The sequence below is a fragment of the Oryctolagus cuniculus genome, chromosome 17 (genome assembly GCF_051225735.1).
Source record: "Oryctolagus cuniculus isolate XC-2025 breed Fujian yellow rabbit chromosome 17, ASM5122573v1, whole genome shotgun sequence".
In the NCBI taxonomy this organism is placed as follows: Eukaryota; Metazoa; Chordata; class Mammalia; order Lagomorpha; family Leporidae; genus Oryctolagus; species Oryctolagus cuniculus.
Window position 1 is genome coordinate 20,474,134 of NC_142883.1, and position 16,346 is coordinate 20,490,479.

The 16,346-nt window shown below is 44.8% G+C and overlaps 1 protein-coding gene across 8 annotated transcripts in view; it reads left to right on the plus strand.

Moving 5' to 3' along the window:
- LOC100348267 (signal transducer and activator of transcription 5B) overlaps positions 1–16,346 on the plus strand; it is a 76,137-nt gene continuing 59,791 nt past the window's right edge. For 4 of the 8 annotated variants that reach the window (XM_089317782.1, XM_017349339.3, XM_089317781.1 and 1 more), the window contains exon 1: positions 1–205. The gene's annotated coding sequence lies outside the window, so the exon portion shown is untranslated. Of the gene's footprint in view, positions 206–323; positions 362–496; positions 638–16,346 lie in introns of those variants that run through there. The other 4 variants (XM_089317783.1, XM_070060686.2, XM_070060687.2 and 1 more) reach the window with 3 other exon arrangements.

Below are 16,346 nucleotides of genomic sequence, written 5' to 3' on the forward strand. Positions count from 1 at the left end.
GAGAGCGGCGCGCGCGCCCCCGTGGGCCCCGGCGGGAGGAGAGTCGGCGGTCGGAGCCGTCACCCCGGGCGGGGACCGAGCGCAGACGACTACGCGCGGCGGCCCGGCCGAGGGAGGGAGCGAGCGAGCGAGTGAGCGAGCGAGAGGGCGCGCGAGCGAAAGAGCCGGCCCGGAGCAGCCGCTGGCGCCCGAGGGGCCGAGCGAGGTAGGAGCCGCGGGGCAAGCCCTGGACTCGGGGCCGGGGGCAGCGAGGTCGGAGAGCCCGCCCGGGTGGGGCCCCGCGGTCCAGCTGCCGAGGCGCCCGGCCGCGTCGCCGCCATCGCTCCCGGCCCGTGAGGCGGCCGCGGCGGCTGCGCGCCGGGTGAGGGGCGCCGGGGGAGAGGGGAGCGGGCCGGGCCGCGGAGGGGGCGGGGGGCGTCGCGGGCGCGCGGCGGGGGTCGTGAGGCGACCGCGGTGGGCAGGCGCGGCGTGCGCGTGTCTTAGGGGGGGCGTGTGAGGGGCGCGCGCCGAGAGCGGGCGAGCCGAGGGGTTTGCTGTCGGCCGCCTCACGCCTGTCTGTGCAGTCGCGAGGGGCCCCTGGCGTCCCCTCGCTTTTCCTCCTGGTTTTCGAGAGGTGTTCGCGTCGGCCGGGGATGGGGTGAGTCCGGGGGTGCTCAGTGGGGTTGGGGTGCTTGCAGCTGCAAGCAACAGTCCTTATAAGGAGGCAAGACTACAAATACGAGGATTTTGATCCAGCTCCGGGGGGTGCGGGATCCCACATCAGGCCGCGCCGGGCCTGGGCTGCCCGGTGTCGCGGGGGGATGCGGGGTGTTGTTTCCTGCTAGCCAGGGTCCGGAGACGCGGAGGGCTCCTGGTGTCGGGGGCAGATAGGGAGAGTCGGAAGGGCAGCCGTCTTATCAGAAGAGCGGGTCTGAGGCCGAAGGAATCTGGCAAGATGGTCAGGGCGATCAAAGAGGAGCGAACTTGCGTGGGGCGGGAGGAGCGCTTGCAGCCCGCAGCGATGGCAGAGGCGGGGGTGGGGGGCAGGTGCCAGCTTTTAGGCAGAGGGGGTTAGTGAAAACCACAAGAATTTGAAGGGCAGAAAGAGATACCGATTCTCTTCTTCAGCACGGGGCAGGCCCTGGTCTTTTGCTGCTTGTCCCCTCCCGTCCTACCTCGGATCGAGTGTCAGTGCTCAAAGTGGGTCACAGAATGGGGGAGCTGCGAAGGACCCCTGCGTTGTTTTGTTGTGCACATGGAGGCCCCGAAGAAATGGAGTAAGGGGCCTGCCCCGTGCCCACAGCTCTTGGTTTTGTGGTTCGGGACTGAATTGGTCAGAGGGCTCTGAGATGGTGCTGTAGTGGCCTAAGTGCAGTTCGTATATGGTCTCTGGAATGTCCTTGGAGAATACCCCCTTTGATAGGGCTAGTGTGTCACCACGTATTACACCGGGCTTATGTCATTGTTTTGGGCTTCAAGTGGGGTTTATAGTCAGTTTGTATCTTAGGTTTCCAGAGCAGTTGGATAGCTGCCTGGCCATTATAAACTTTCAGCTGCTGGGTCTACATTATCTCAAATAATTTTACTATCATTCAACTCAGATAATAGAAAGTTGCCTCTTTCCCCAACATTTTGTTACTGTTCATTTGTTTTTTACTGTTTTACATTCACTGTCCTGCAAGAGGATTTGTATTTTGTGTGCCTTTCATGTTTTTTATGATATCATTTTGTAACCTTATGGACACTGGCTTGGTTCTGATCATTTCAGATGGGGAGAATCCTGTGGATTGGCTTAGGGCTTCAGGTTTTTTGAGTGTTTTTGTCCCAATTCTCATCTTGTAGAAGATCGTGGCGGTTAGACTGTGTAGTGTTAAGTGGGAAAGGGGCTGCTGATTTTAAGAAAAATTGTGAAAACATTTGTGATGTCTGCCATATTCAATAAACAATACCATACCTTTGATCAGGTTAGTGTTATCTCCTAGATGCCTTGTTTTCTGTAACCTCTGGAAGATGAAAATTTTACCTACCGGGTTGAGGCACAGGGTAGGAATGGAAAGATCTTTTTTAAAAAAGCAAAACATGAGAAAGAAAAAAAAAAAGGTTGATTTCTATCACCAACAGTTTAGTTATTGCATAACTTGGAGCTAAGCCCTGCACAAACTCTTTGCTGTATACCCAACTAAATTATTCCCCCTTTTCAACAGTTTCTACCTATTCCATTTTCATATGATTTGCCAACAAGACAGTAATATAGAGTGTGTTAATAAGGTGAATGTGTTTCTTCAGTGTGCACTTCATGACGTGTGAGAGTTGCAGGGAAAGTACCATCATTGTTTGGAGTGTTACGCCATAAATATTTTGGTCAACACTTCCTATCCTGCTCTGACTTCTCATTTCATCTCCATTTTCTTCTTCTCAATTGATTTTTTTTGTCTTATTTGCATATGCAAAAACCATATCAAGACTAAAGGTGTCATTTATTGCTTTTGTGTGGGTACTTCGATTTTTCTCAATTATGTTGTTGTTAGGATTCAAATTACTTGTGTTTGGTGGCTTATACTTATAAATATGCTTTTGGGAGTTCATTTAGCTTGTTACATAGATGAGTGAGACAGGTAGTCTTATTATGTAAAGAAGATGTTAGAAAGAGGTTAATTTGCCCACGATTAGATGCCAGTTGATGGTAGAATGAAAGGAAGCCTGTTTCTGGTGCCCTCTAAACATCTTAACTATCACACAAGGTTGCAGACACTCTGTCAGTGACACGTGCTTTCCCTGCTGTTAGAGAGTGGATTGCCACATTATTCCTACAGAAGGGAACAAGCAAGCCCACTTTTTGTGTTTTTTGTTGTTTTGGGGGCATTGGAAACTTAGTTCTTCTGAAAAGCTCTCTGGCAACTGTAGTGAGTGAGCTCTTCAGAATTTTGTTGTTTTACTGGTTAGCAACATCACAACACTGACTCTGGAACATAATACAAAATGATGCTTAAAAATTAGCTGTAGGCCAGCCCCACAGCTCAATAGGCTAATCCTCCGCCTGCGGCGCCGGCATCCCGGGTTCTAGTCCCGGTTGGGGTGCCGGATTCTGTCCCGGTTGCTCCTCTTCCAGGCCAGCTCTCTGCTGTGGCCTGGGAGTGCGGTGGAGGATGGCCCAAGTGCTTGGGCCCTGCACCCCAAGGGAGACCAGGAGAGGCATCTGGCTCCTGGCTTTGGATCAGCACAGTGCACTGGCCACGGCGGCCATTGGAGGGTGAACCAACGGCAGAGGAAGACCTTTCTCTCTGTCTCTCTCACTGTCCACTCTGCCTGTCAAAAATAAAATAAAAAATAAAAAAAAAATAGCTGTAAAGCATCACTGTCACCCATGTGTGGTGTTTAAGGGGAAAAAATTTAAATCTGAGCTTTGTAAATGGTGCTGTTCTGAAATCAGGAGTATTTTTTCTCCTGCAGTGTTGGAAACACACAATTTTATGCTTATTTCTGGGAATAAGAAATCTAGTTTCCACTGTACAAAAAACTGTACAAAAAAAATGTACAAAAAAACACATTTTTTTGTACATTTAAATTATAAGCATCAGAGTGATAAAATGTTTTCTTTTGTGTTCACTCTTAATAATAGTGTCCTTATTTGAAGTAAAACATGACAATGGATATTACACTGATGACGATCCTTTGCTACTGAAAAACCTGGAGGACTGTATGTCCACATCTATGCTGTTTTTTCTAATCAAAAGAAAGTAGCAATTTGCTGGTGCTAAATTTTTGTTTGTTTGAATGAGACTTTTGTTTTGGTGGTTTCAGATGGCGTTTTATTAGTTTTGTTAGTTTTGGTCACACCCATGACTTCCTTGGAAGGTATCTTTGAGGTTTGGTTTCCTTTTTTTAAAAAAAAAAAAATGGTAATATTGGGGTGGGGGGGTACTTCCTGTTTGTATTTTCAAAATTAGGTCCACATGTTGACCTTCTTGTAGTGTCACGGTTTTCTTTTAAATGCACAAAGACAGACAGCAGATGGCACGGGTTTTGTCTCTGACCGTTGTACTGCTTCCTGACAGCTTTCCTGAGCTAAGCTGGAAGGCCTGATTGGGAAGGCAAGACGTTCTTGAATCTTTTCCCAACTCTCTTCAAGGTTTTGAAGCCCTGGAAGCAGTCTTAAAACAATAGTAACAAAGGCACAATTAACAGAAAAAGGCTGTTTTCTCCCTGGAAAACAGTGCAGCAGTGAGATAGAGGTGAAGCGTCGTAGGTAGACCCTGGAATGGGAGTGCGCAGAGACGACTTGCCCCAGATGTACATGCTATGGAACCCAGGCATGTGTTCAACAGTGACTGGAATGTTTTTTTTCCAACCTCACCTAACAGCCATACGCACTATCTTGGAGGAGTGAAATAAGAACAAGGAGAAATTTGAGGTTTGGAGGACTCACCCTTAGCCTTGACCCTCTAGGGTAATTAATGATAGATAACTTTTAGTTTTACTGTTGGAGAACAAGTTCTGTGGAACCTTGAGGAGAAGTGCGTGTGGTGTTATTCAGTGGTTAAAGAAGTGATCTTTTCCTGAACTTCAACTCAGTGGAGAAGAATAATGACTAAATGGATCCCTGTCTGAATTGGCATGCTGATGTATTTGCAGTTGAGGGGGAGTTTATTCTCTGAGTTTTCTTTTGGATCACAATCTTGAAAGTGATACTACATTAGTATGATATATAGCTAAGCATGATGTCAGTGGCAAATGAAGTTAATACTTGGAGTCTCTTGACTTCCCATTCACCCCCAGCCCTAGTTATTCAGGAAAGGAGAAGTTATAATTTGTCACATAGAGGATATTTTCTTCTTTGGGTTTATCCGTAAGAATTATGCTCATTTTCCCATAGATTACACCATGAATATTATTGATAAGGACATTTGTGTTTTTCTTTCCACTTTTGGAAGCTGCCTTGCAAAGTCTGCCGTCTCACCATCCATTTATTCTTATATTACCTTTGGCACTCTGAATTACCCTTTGCTAAGTTTTACACACTTCTCTTATGAAGAGAAATAGCTCCGTATTCCATGCACTGTTAGTTTTTTGAGTCCTTGTGCTGACTCATTTTTTAAAATTACACTAAGATATAGAGCATGGTTTGAGAGCAGTAATGAGATTCTCAGAAAATATGAAAACTTTCCTCTCTGACTAGTTAGAGAAAGGTTGGGGAAGACAAGGGGAAATACATCAATGAGCCCATCAATTATTGTTATTTGTTGGGATTAATTTGGTGACTAATATTTTCAGTGCCCATCAGGCTAGCAAATGTAAATTTGGCTTTACTCTGCAGTGATAATAGGAGAAACCCAATTATTTTCTACTGCTGCTTGTTTTCTCCTGAAAGGGGATTTCTTTTTATTTGGGAAATCAAGCCAAAGTTACCAGTAACAGCCACATCCATAATTTATATTAGAAATTATTATTTGCCACTCTAGACTATAGCTGTACTTACCATGGGCTCATCTGATTATCTTCATAATAATTACTATACAGTCTCTCAAGAGGTGAACTGAAAATTACCTGTTTGTATTTTAAATTTTAACATTTAAAATTCAAATGTTAAAATTTATGTCTAAAACCCAAAGTTTGAGAAAATGTTTCAAAGCTGTGAAGTAGAAAGATAATAAAAATAATGACAAACGCGTCCTGTTCACATGCAGTGTGCCGAGCAGACACTGCCCAGCTGTTACCATGTTTTATGATCCTCAGAGGAGCAGGTGTTATCCACAATGACAATGAAGAAATGGCCACAGAGAAGTTAAGTAACTTACCCAAGGTCGCATTGCTGGGAGGTTGATTCCAGAGGCTGCCTCCTGAACTGTTGGAGTGCAAGGGAGAGCAGGCACCAGCAACTTTGTAACAAGATACTTGGTTTCTTAAAGGCTTGTATTACTTTGTTTGCATTCCAAAATGGATTCTGGTTTGTTTTTATTAGAATTTTTTTATGTGCTTGAGATACGTTTCTGCTTTTCAAAGATGATAGTAGTATTTTCCCAATTAACATATATAATCCACAAGGTGGGCAGTTTGTCTCATGATTAAGATTCTGATTAGGACACTTTCCTCCCACTTCTGAGTACCTGAGTTCAGTTCTCAGCTTGTGTTCATGATTCCAGCTTCCTGCTCATGCACACACTGGCAGGTAGCAGTGAGACCACAGGGAAGGCTCAAGTATTTGGGTACTTGTCACTCCAGTGGGAGACAGATTGAGTTCCTGGCTCCTAGCTCTGCCCTGGCCCTTGCAGGCCTTTGGGGAGTGAACCAGTGGGTTCTTTCTCCTAAATAAATAAATAAAAATCTTTTTTAAAAGTATATAATCCAGGGGCTGGTGCTGTGGTGCTGTAGGTTAATCCTCTGCCTACGGTGTCAGCATACCATTTGAGTGTCAGTTCTAGTCCCAGCTGCTCCTCTTCTGATCCAGCTCTCTGCTATGGCCTGGGAAAGCAGTAGAAGATGGCCCAAGTACTTGGGCCCCTGCACCTGCGTGGGAGACCCGGAAGAAGATCCTGGCTCCCAGCTTCAGATTGGCTCAGCTCCAGCCACTGCAGCCATTTGGGGGAGTGAACCAGTGATGGAAGACCTTTCTCTCTGTCTCTCCTTCTCTCTGTCTGTAACTCTACCTCTCAAATAAATAAATAAATAAATATTTTTTAAAAAGATATATAATCCAGGTGGAAGTTATATTAAAACAGGGACAGTCTTAATTTCTACCGCAGTTGTCCTTCTCTTGTTTTTCCACGTGTATTATTCATCATAGGAGCAGAGCTGGAAGCTGTCCCTGTAGCCTCTGTTTACACACAAAAGGATGATTTGTGTCGGTGTGGTGGGTTCATGTGACATGGGCGTCTGTACTGACAGCTCACTTGTCCAGCTCATTTTATCTACAACTTCATTTTGAAGGGATTTATGATCCTATTCTTGCTTTATTGAAGATTTCAAAGCCTTTAATTTCGGTGATTTCTGATATAGGCATAAGAATCCTGCTTATTTGATTTCAGTTTAAGGCATTTGAGCTAATTTTGTGTGTTTAGAGTTATGCCAAAGCCCTTAGAAACTAGTCCCAGGAATATTTCATTTCTTTTCACATCTGATGCCTGTTTTCTCTCCATGCCTTTCCTTGGGGGGTGGATTAGGAAGTTAAATCTTGGGAGACAGAATTCAGGACCCTATAGAGTAGCAATCTGAACTTGGGAGACCAAGTCAGAGATGAGAAAAACTTGAGTTCCCTGTGCTGACAGTATCAACTTGTTCAAATAAACAGAGGATGTTAGCTTCCAAGATTGTCAAACTGTCACCTTTGACCAAGGCTGAATTTTCTTTGAATGTTGACAGAAGTTACAATGTCAGTGGAAAAAGCTTAATGTGAGGTATCTGTAACTCAGAATTTCCTTGTGTTTATGTCAGTGAGATCCTACAACTATAGCAGTTTTTTTTTCCTCTGTGTCTGCTGAGTTAAAAAAAACCCTCAGTGGGGCTTTCCAACCTTTGAGATGAGAGTAAATCAGAAAGCTTGTGAACAACTGTTTTGTGTTGCCTAAAATTCAGAACCTGTACCTGGTAGGAGAGTAGGATTATTAAAAATCCAACCTGCGCTAAATGTTTTAAATAAGCTATTTTACAAATGCCATTTTAGCTTGTATAAAAATAAACTGTTGAGTACTTAATCAGTTAAAGTAGCAAAAATGAGAATTTATCAGCTTTATAATACAGCATTTTGCAAGGTGTATTTTTTTTAAGATTTATTTATTTATTTGAAAGGCAGAGTTACAAAGAGGGAGAGGCAGAGAGACAGAGACAGAGAGAGGTCTTCCATCCTCTGGTTCATTCCCCAAATGACCACAATGGCCAGAGCTGGGCTGCTCTGAAGCCAGGAGCCAGGAACTTCTTCCGGGTCTTCCCACATGGGTGCAGCGGTCCAAGGACTTGGACCAACTTCTCCTGCTGTCTTAGGCCTTAGCAGAGAGTCAGATTGGAAGTGGAGCTGCCAGGACTCAAACCAGTACCCATAGGGATGCCTGTGCTGCAGGTGGCAGCTTTACCCCATACCTCCCTGCTAAGACACAGTGCTGACTCCACAAGGTGTAGTTTTAAATAGGTAAAATGTTCCCTCAGAAATAATTCTTTTTTAAATGTTTCTAAAGATCTTTTAGTCATGTATCAGGCCTAGGCAAGAACAGGCAGTTCTTTACAAAATACAACAGTTCAGGCTGTGGGTTTGAGATTTTAGGGCTTTGGATCTGTTTCTGATATGAGACTGGACCCTCTGGAACCTAACCCCAAAAGTACAGGTAAGTTAAGGCTGCAGGGATACACTGCAGAGAGCCCCTCTTGGAAGGTTTTTCTTTGCTTATTGTTTGAGTCATGTAACTCTGTATGGAAACCGTGAGTGTAGTTATATGGTATAGATGAATTTATCTTGCAGTGAGTTTAAATATCAGTGAAAAGACTAATTTCATATGTATAGCATTGACCTTTCTCCTTAACTGTTGAAGGCATCAAAACAAAGTAGAAAACACTTGGCTTCCTGAATGCCATGGCTGCAGCTCATAAGCTGAGTTGGTGCTGAAGCATGAGCCCCTGATGTCGCAATACCAGAGCAGAGCACACAGCTTTGAAGGAGTGGGTTCTTAAGTAAGATAGCTTAGTGCCGTGAGCGCATACTTAAAGTTTTGTCCTAAAAATCCTGAAAGTTTATGGTTTGAATTTTTATTACCTAAATGTGTAGAGGTCAAGTTTGGACAGAGCTTAACATTATATACCAATTATATTAATAAATTTGTAGAGAACAAAAGCTGCTTTTATAAAGTAACAAATAAAATAAAAATTTTGATATAGACCTATAAATGTTCAAAATTTCTGTGTCAAAAGTGCCAAAAGTCAAAGGTAAATGACAAAATAAGAAAAATGTCTTTTGATATATGCAACAAAGGATGATGGGTAATATTTTAATGTATACATAAATCTGACAGGGGTAATAGGTTAATATTTTAATTTATACATAATTTAGGGGCCGGCAGTATGAAATAGCAGGTAAAGCCCCTACCTGTAGTGCTGGAATCACCTATGGGTGCCGGTTCGAGTCCCGGCTGCTCCACTTCCGATCCAGCTCTCTGCTATAATCTGTGAAAGCAGTAGAAGATGGCCCAAGTCCTTGGGCCCCTGTACCCATGTAGGAGACATGGGAGAGGCTCCTGGCTCATGGCTTCGGGTTGGTGCAGCTCCAGCTGTTGTGGCCATTTGGGGAGTGAACCAGCAGATGGAAGACCTCTCTCTCTCTCTCTCTCTCTCTCTTTCTTTCTGCCTTTACCACTCTGCCTTTCAAATAAATAAATCTTAAATATTTATATATATATATGTACACACATATATTTTAAAATAGTAGTAAGAGAAAGATGATTCCCACAATAGGTAGGAAAGTGAACAAAAGAAGAAATACAAATGGCGGTAATCATATAAAATGATGTTCTATGGAACTAAAAATCAAGAAATGCAAATAAAATGATTTTTTAAGCTAGATTTATAGAGTAAAAATGTTGAAAAAGTGAAGAGAGTTGCTTGGGGGAGTGTGGGAAACTGGCACCAGTTGGTCTGAGTGTAGTTGGGGCTCTTCTTGAAGACAGTGTGGTATATATATGTCAGACCTTAAAAAGTTTGCTTGCCCTGTGGCAGGCACTTTGGCAGAGTGGGGTAAGCTGCATCCGCAGCACCTGCATCTCATAAGGACATAGTCCCAGCTGCTCCACTTCTGATCCAGCTCACTGCTAAAGTGCCTGGGAAAGCAGCAGAAGATGGCCTGAGTCCTTGGGCCCCTGTTCTCACATGGGAGACCGGGATGAGGGTCCTGGCTTCGGCCTGGCCCAGACTCGGCTATTGTGGCCATTTGGGAAGTGAAGCAGTGGATGGAAGATAAAGATGTAGATTGGTCTCTTCCCTTCCCCCACCCCCCCAGCCCTGCCCCTTTGTAACTCTTCCTGGGATGCCAGGGCCTCAGGCAGCAGCTTTACCCTCTATGCCACAACACTGGCCCCAAAATAAAAATCTTTAAAAAAAGAAAAAAGTATGCCTGTTCTCTAACTTAGCAGTTCCATTTAGAAAAATTTCATTCTAGGACATACTCTGAAAAGTGTTCAAAGATTTGTAAAAAGGGATATTCCTGGAAGTATTGTTTAAAATAACAATAGGTTTGGCATTGTGGCACAGCAGGTTAAGCTGCTTGTGAAACTGGCATTCCGCAGAGGAGTCCAGGTTTGAGTCCCAGCTACTCTGCCTCCAGTCCAGCTTCCTGCTAATGTGCCTGGAAAGGTATCTGAAAACTGCCCAAGCACTTGAGCTCCTGTCATCCATGTGGGATACAAGTTCCTGGCTCCTGACTTTGGCCTGGCCTGGCCCTGGCTGTTGCAGCCATTTATGGAGTGAACCAGAAGATGAACGATTCTCTCTCTCTCTGGTAGTCTGCCCTTCAAATAAATAAATAAATCTTTTTTAAAGCAGCCTCAGAGTTTGACATTAGAAGATAAATGAACTAACTTACTCATTACATCTATGTGTATCTGTACACTGAAATGATACATAACTATTTCAAGTCACGTTACAAAGCATATTTAGTGACCTTCATAAAGTTAGCAATATATCAGTGCATGAAAAATCAGATTACAAAATAACCACATACAATTTGTTTGGAAAAAATAGGCATGGAAAAGGATTTCTTCTGAGTTGTGGGAATTTGGGTGTGTGTGCATCACATGGTTTCCAATGTCTTCCCGCTTTTCTTTAATAAGCAGGTAATAATAAACAGAATACTTTTGTCAAGAGGAAAAAAAGTTCCTTTTAAAATGACTTTTGTGGAGCCAGTGCTGAGGCAGAGGAGTAAAGGTGCTGCCTGCAGTTCTGGCCTCCCATATTGGCTCTGATTCCAGTCCTAGTTGCTCTACTTCCAATCCAGCTCCTTGCTAATGTGCTTGGAAAACCAGTGGAGGATGGCCCAAGTGCATGGGCCCCTGCACCCACATGGGAGACCTGGAAGAACCTCCTGTTCCTTGGTTCAGACTAGCTCAGCTCTGGCCATTGCAGTCATTTGGGGAGTGAACCAATGGATGGAAGATCTCTCCCTGTCTCCTTTCTAACCCCTGTAAAACCAACTTCAAAAAATAAGTAAGTCTTAAATTTTAAAAATTACCTTTGTATATTGATTTAGCTAAGAATGCAAAACCTGTTTATGTTTTCAGTTGGAGTTTCCTTTTTTTTTTTTTTTTTTTTTTTGACAGGCAGAGTGGACAGTGAGAGAGAGAGACAGAGAGAAAGGTCTTCCTTTTTCCATTGGTTCACCCCCCAATGGCCGCTGCAGCCGGTGCACCGCGCTGATCCAAAGCCAGGAGCCAGGTGCCTCTCCTGGTCTCCCATGCAGGTGCAGGGCCCAAGCACTTGGGCCATCCTCCACTGCACTCCCTGGCCGCAGCAGAGAGCTGGCCTGGAAGAGGGGCAACCGGGACAGAATCCAGCATCCCGACCGGGACTAGAACCCGGTGTGCTGGTGCTGCAGGTGGAGGATTAGCCTAGTGAGCCGCGGTGCTGCCCCCCCCCCTTTTTTTTTTCAGTTGTATTTATTTATTTGAAAGTCAGAGTTACATAGAGAGAAAAGGAGAGGCAGAGAGAAAGAGAGGTCTTTCATCCGCTGGTTCACTCCCCAACTGGCCGCAATGGCTAGAGCTGCGCTGATCCAAAGCCAGGAGCCAGGTGCCTCTCCTGGTCTCCCATGCAGGTGCAGGGCCCAAGCACTTGGGCCATCCTCCACTGCACTCCCTGGCCGCAGCAGAGAGCTGGCCTGGAAGAGGGGCAACCGGGACAGAATCCAGCATCCCGACCGGGACTAGAACCCGGTGTGCTGGTGCTGCAGGTGGAGGATTAGCCTAGTGAGCCGCGGTGCTGCCCCCCCCCCCTTTTTTTTTTCAGTTGTATTTATTTATTTGAAAGTCAGAGTTACATAGAGAGAAAAGGAGAGGCAGAGAGAAAGAGAGGTCTTTCATCCGCTGGTTCACTCCCCAACTGGCCGCAATGGCTAGAGCTGCGCTGATCCAAAGCCAAGAGCCAGGGGCTTCTTCCGGGTCTCCCACATGGGTTCAGGGGCCCAAGGACTTGGTCCATCTTTCACTGCTTTCCCTTTTCATAGCAGAGAGCTGTATTAGAAGTAAAGCAGCTGGGATTCGAACCAGCGCCCATGTGGGATGCCGGCACTGCAGGCAGCAGCTTTCCCCGCTATGCCACAGCGCCAGCCCTGGGGTTTCCTTTTTTAGGAGCAGAAAAGAACGATTGTTGTGTTTGTGTTAACTATTTGACATGATGCTGCTGTTAACATCTTTGGTTGAAGAGCTCCATGAAAGTCATCCTCATTGTCTTTAACGTCTTCAGAGTTAAAATAATTTGAACTTGAGAGCTAAATTATGTCCTGTGCTTGGTAGAATGCTCTGTATTTTTATATGGAAGTTGATGAAGAATTATACCTAATAAGAAAGAAGTGATTTTATTTGTAGATGCCCTCTGCTAAGTTGGCATTCATTTCATGTTGAAGATGTGTTTGTGTTTTCTTTTTAAAGTGCTGTAGTTTATTTTATTTTATTTAAAGGTTTCTTTATTTTATTTGAAAGACAGTTACAGAGAGAGGCAGCGACAGGGAGAGAGAGAGACAGAGAGGTCTTCCATCTTCCATCTGCTGGTTCACTCCTCAGATGACCACAATGGCTGGAGCTGCACCAGTCCGAAGCCAGGGGCTTCCCCTGGGTCTCCCACGTGGGTACAGGGGCCCAAGGACTTGGTCCATCTTCCACTGCTTTCACAGGCCACAGCAGAGAGCTCAATCGGAAGTGAAACACCTGGAACCTGAGCCAGCGCCCATATGGGATGCCGGCACTGCAGATGGCAGCTTCACCCACCATGCCACAGCGCCTGTCCAGTTTATTTTAACTTGTATGATTTCAGCTTACGTTCTGGGTTTTCTTTTGCATAGCTCACTGTTAGATGTATGGAGTCTTTTTCTTTTTTCTTTTCTTTTCTTTTTTTTTTTTTTTTTTTTTTTGGACAGGCAGAGTAGACAGTGAGAGAGACGGAGAGAAAGGTCTTCCTTTGCTGTTGGTTCACCCTCCAATGGCCGCCGCGGCCAGCACGCTGCAGCCGGTGCACCACGCTGATCCGATGGCAGGAGCCAGGTGCTTCTCCTGGTCTCCCATGGGGTGCAGGGCCCAAGCACTTGGGCCATCCTCCGCTGCACTCCCTGGCCGCAGCAGAGAGCTGGCCTGGAAGAGGGGCAACCGGGACAGAATCCGGCGCCCCAACCGGGACTAGAACCCAGTGAGCTGCGGCGCCGGCCTGGAGTCTTTTTCTTATAACTCCATTAGTCATGCTTAATAACTTCTTTAAATGTTTATTATGATATTCACTTGGGAATATCCAGTAAAGGGACTCTCCAGCAAAAGACACTTTCTCTGGTGCATATGTCATTGATAATACCAGAAACTTGTGTTCTACTTTAATTAAATTTATGTGAAATAGTTTCTTTGTAAGTGGAATTAGTGTTTAAAAGTACTTTAACATTTTGAAGGAATTTAAAGAAGAGAAATGAAAATAAATTACAACATGATGTTACAAGAGAAGTTTGCAACAGCTGTTTGGGTCTACCTACTTTTCAGTGGACAGAATTACAGCCCTAAAAAAGCACATATTTTCAAGCTCAGCATATCTACTTATTTCACATAAAATTTAAGTAAAAATCACCTTAACCTACATTGTACATTGTTATTTATTGTAATGGAGTTTGCTATAACAGTTTATTTTAAGCTAGTTTGGCATCTATTAGAGCATTAAAAAAATCTTTTTAGTGCCTTTTGGTGCTTTTGAAACCTAAATCCATAGGTAGTTAATCAAAATGCAAGAAGGTAAATATTTTTGTATTAATTATAAAGTTATAAAGTGTTTACATAAATAAATCCTTCTGTTGACTTTTTGGTTCTTTTTTGCTTGTCACTTCTTATCTCCTCCACCTCCTGGAAATGTGGTAATCTCATTTAATTAAAAATTGTTTTCCTTTGGTTTTAGTACTTCTATAGTTGCTGATTTGCTCCGAGATCTGTTTTGTCAATAGGATATTATTGTAACCAGTTAAAACAATCTCTTTTTCTCCTAGGTAACTGAATCTCTTCACCAAACCATGAAATAAAAAAGTCAAGTAAATATGGGGCCTCACCTTTGGCATCCTACTATGGCATTAGTGTATGTTAGAACATATTTTTAGGCATTAGTATATTATAGAACATATTTTTTTAAATTAGTATATGAAATGATTTATTGCTTTTTTTCCATTTAAAACTGGTTACTTGGTCAGGTTCAAATCCTATCTGATTTTAAGAATTTAGGTGTCATTGCAAAGATAAGTCTTTTCCCAAGTTTACAAAACCTTAAGGTTATCTCTATTAGTGAAGCTCAAATGTATGTAAGATTCAAAAGATTGAAAAAATTTGCTTCTTTTGAAAGTTAATGGTACAATTTTGTTTGAAAATTTTTTACCTGATTTTTTTATTTCTCAGCTGCTAGAGGGCTTTTGGAGTTTGTGTACATACATGTGCATTTAAAAATACTTCCGGCCGGCGCCGCGGCTCACTAGGCTAATCCTCCGCCTGCGGCGCCGGCATCCCGGGTTCTAGTCCCGGTTGGGGCGCCGGATTCTGTCCCGGTTGCCCCTCTTCCAGGCCAGCTCTCTGCTGTGGTCAGGGAGTGCAGTGGAGGATGGCCCAGGTGCTTGGGCCCTGTACCCCATGGGAGACCAGGAAAAGCACCTGGCTCCTGGCTCCTGCCATCGGATCAGCGTGGTGCACCGGCCGCAGCGCGCCGGCCGCGGCGGCCATTGGAGGGTGAACCAACGGCAAAGGAAGACCTTTCTCTCTGTCTCTCTCTCTCACTGTCCACTCTGCCTGTCAAAAAATAAAAAAATAATAAAAAATAAATACTTCCAAAGTAAGTAAAGAAATTTATTCTGAACTTCATAGTAATTGAGTTGCTAATCAAGGTAAGACTTGAAAAGTGCTTGGTAGACATTCGTTCACTACTGAATGGTTGGGGTGCACAGTCACGCAGGCATGTGAAGGCCAAGTTAGGCAGCACTGAGCTGTGAGGGTATAAGTACCAGTGGTGGTGAGCCGTGTGGCATCAGGGGACTTTTTAAGCCTCTAATCAATCCATTGCCTCTCTTTTAAAATAGACATACACATAAAATTTTGTGTATATATTTTTTAAAAGATTTATTTATTTATTTGAAAGTCAGAGTTACACAGAGAGAGGAGAGGCAGAGAGAGAGAGAGGTCTTCCATCCACTGGTTCACTCCCCAGATGGCCGCAACAGCCGGAGCTATGCCAATCTGAAGCCAGGAGCCAGGAGCCTCCTCCAGGTCCCCCTCACGGGTGCAGGGGTACAAGGAGTTGGGCCATCTTCTACTGCTTTCCCAGGCCATAGCATAGTGGAGCAGCCGGGTCTCGAACCAGTGCCCATATGGAATGCCGGCACTTCAGGCCAGGGCATTAACCTGCTGCGCCACAGCGCCAGCCCCAAATTTTGTGTATATTTTAAAACTATTTAAGTTGAAAGACTGAGGGACTTGGAGAGATGTTTCTTCTGCTGGTTTACTCCATAGATGCCTGAAAGAGCCAAGTTTGGGTCAGGCTGAAGCCAGGGGCCTGGAACTCCGTGTCTTCCATACAGGTGGCAGGGACCCGAGTGCTTTAGTGGTTATCTTCTGCTCTTGGAGTGCACAGAAAGCTGGAATCAGGAGTAGAGCCAGGACTCAAATACAGGTACTCCAGTATGAGATGTGGGCATCTTAACCACTGTGCCTTACAACTGCCCCAAAGTTTGCATACATTTAAAATATTTATTTGAGAGACAAAAGAGCTCCCATGCACCAGCCCACTCCCCAGGTGCTCATTTAGCCCAACTTAAACCAGCAGCTAGAACTCAATCCAGGTATCCCACATTGGTGACAGGAATCCAGTCACTTGTTCTGTCTGCACCCCCCAGGAAGCTGAAGTCAAGGCTAGGCTAGGGGCTGGTGCTGTGGCATTGCAGGTAAAGCCGCTGCCTGCTGTGCCGGCATCCCATATGGGCGACGGTTTGAGTCCCAGCTGCTCCACTTCCAATCCAGCTCTCTGCTACGGCCTGGGAAAGCAGTAGAAGATGGCCCAAGTCCCTGGGCCCCTGCACCTGCATGGGAGACCTGGAAGAAGCTCCTGGCTCCTGGCTTTGGATCAGCGCAGCTCCAGCCATTGCGGCCAGTTGGGGAGCGAACCATCGGATGGAAGACTTC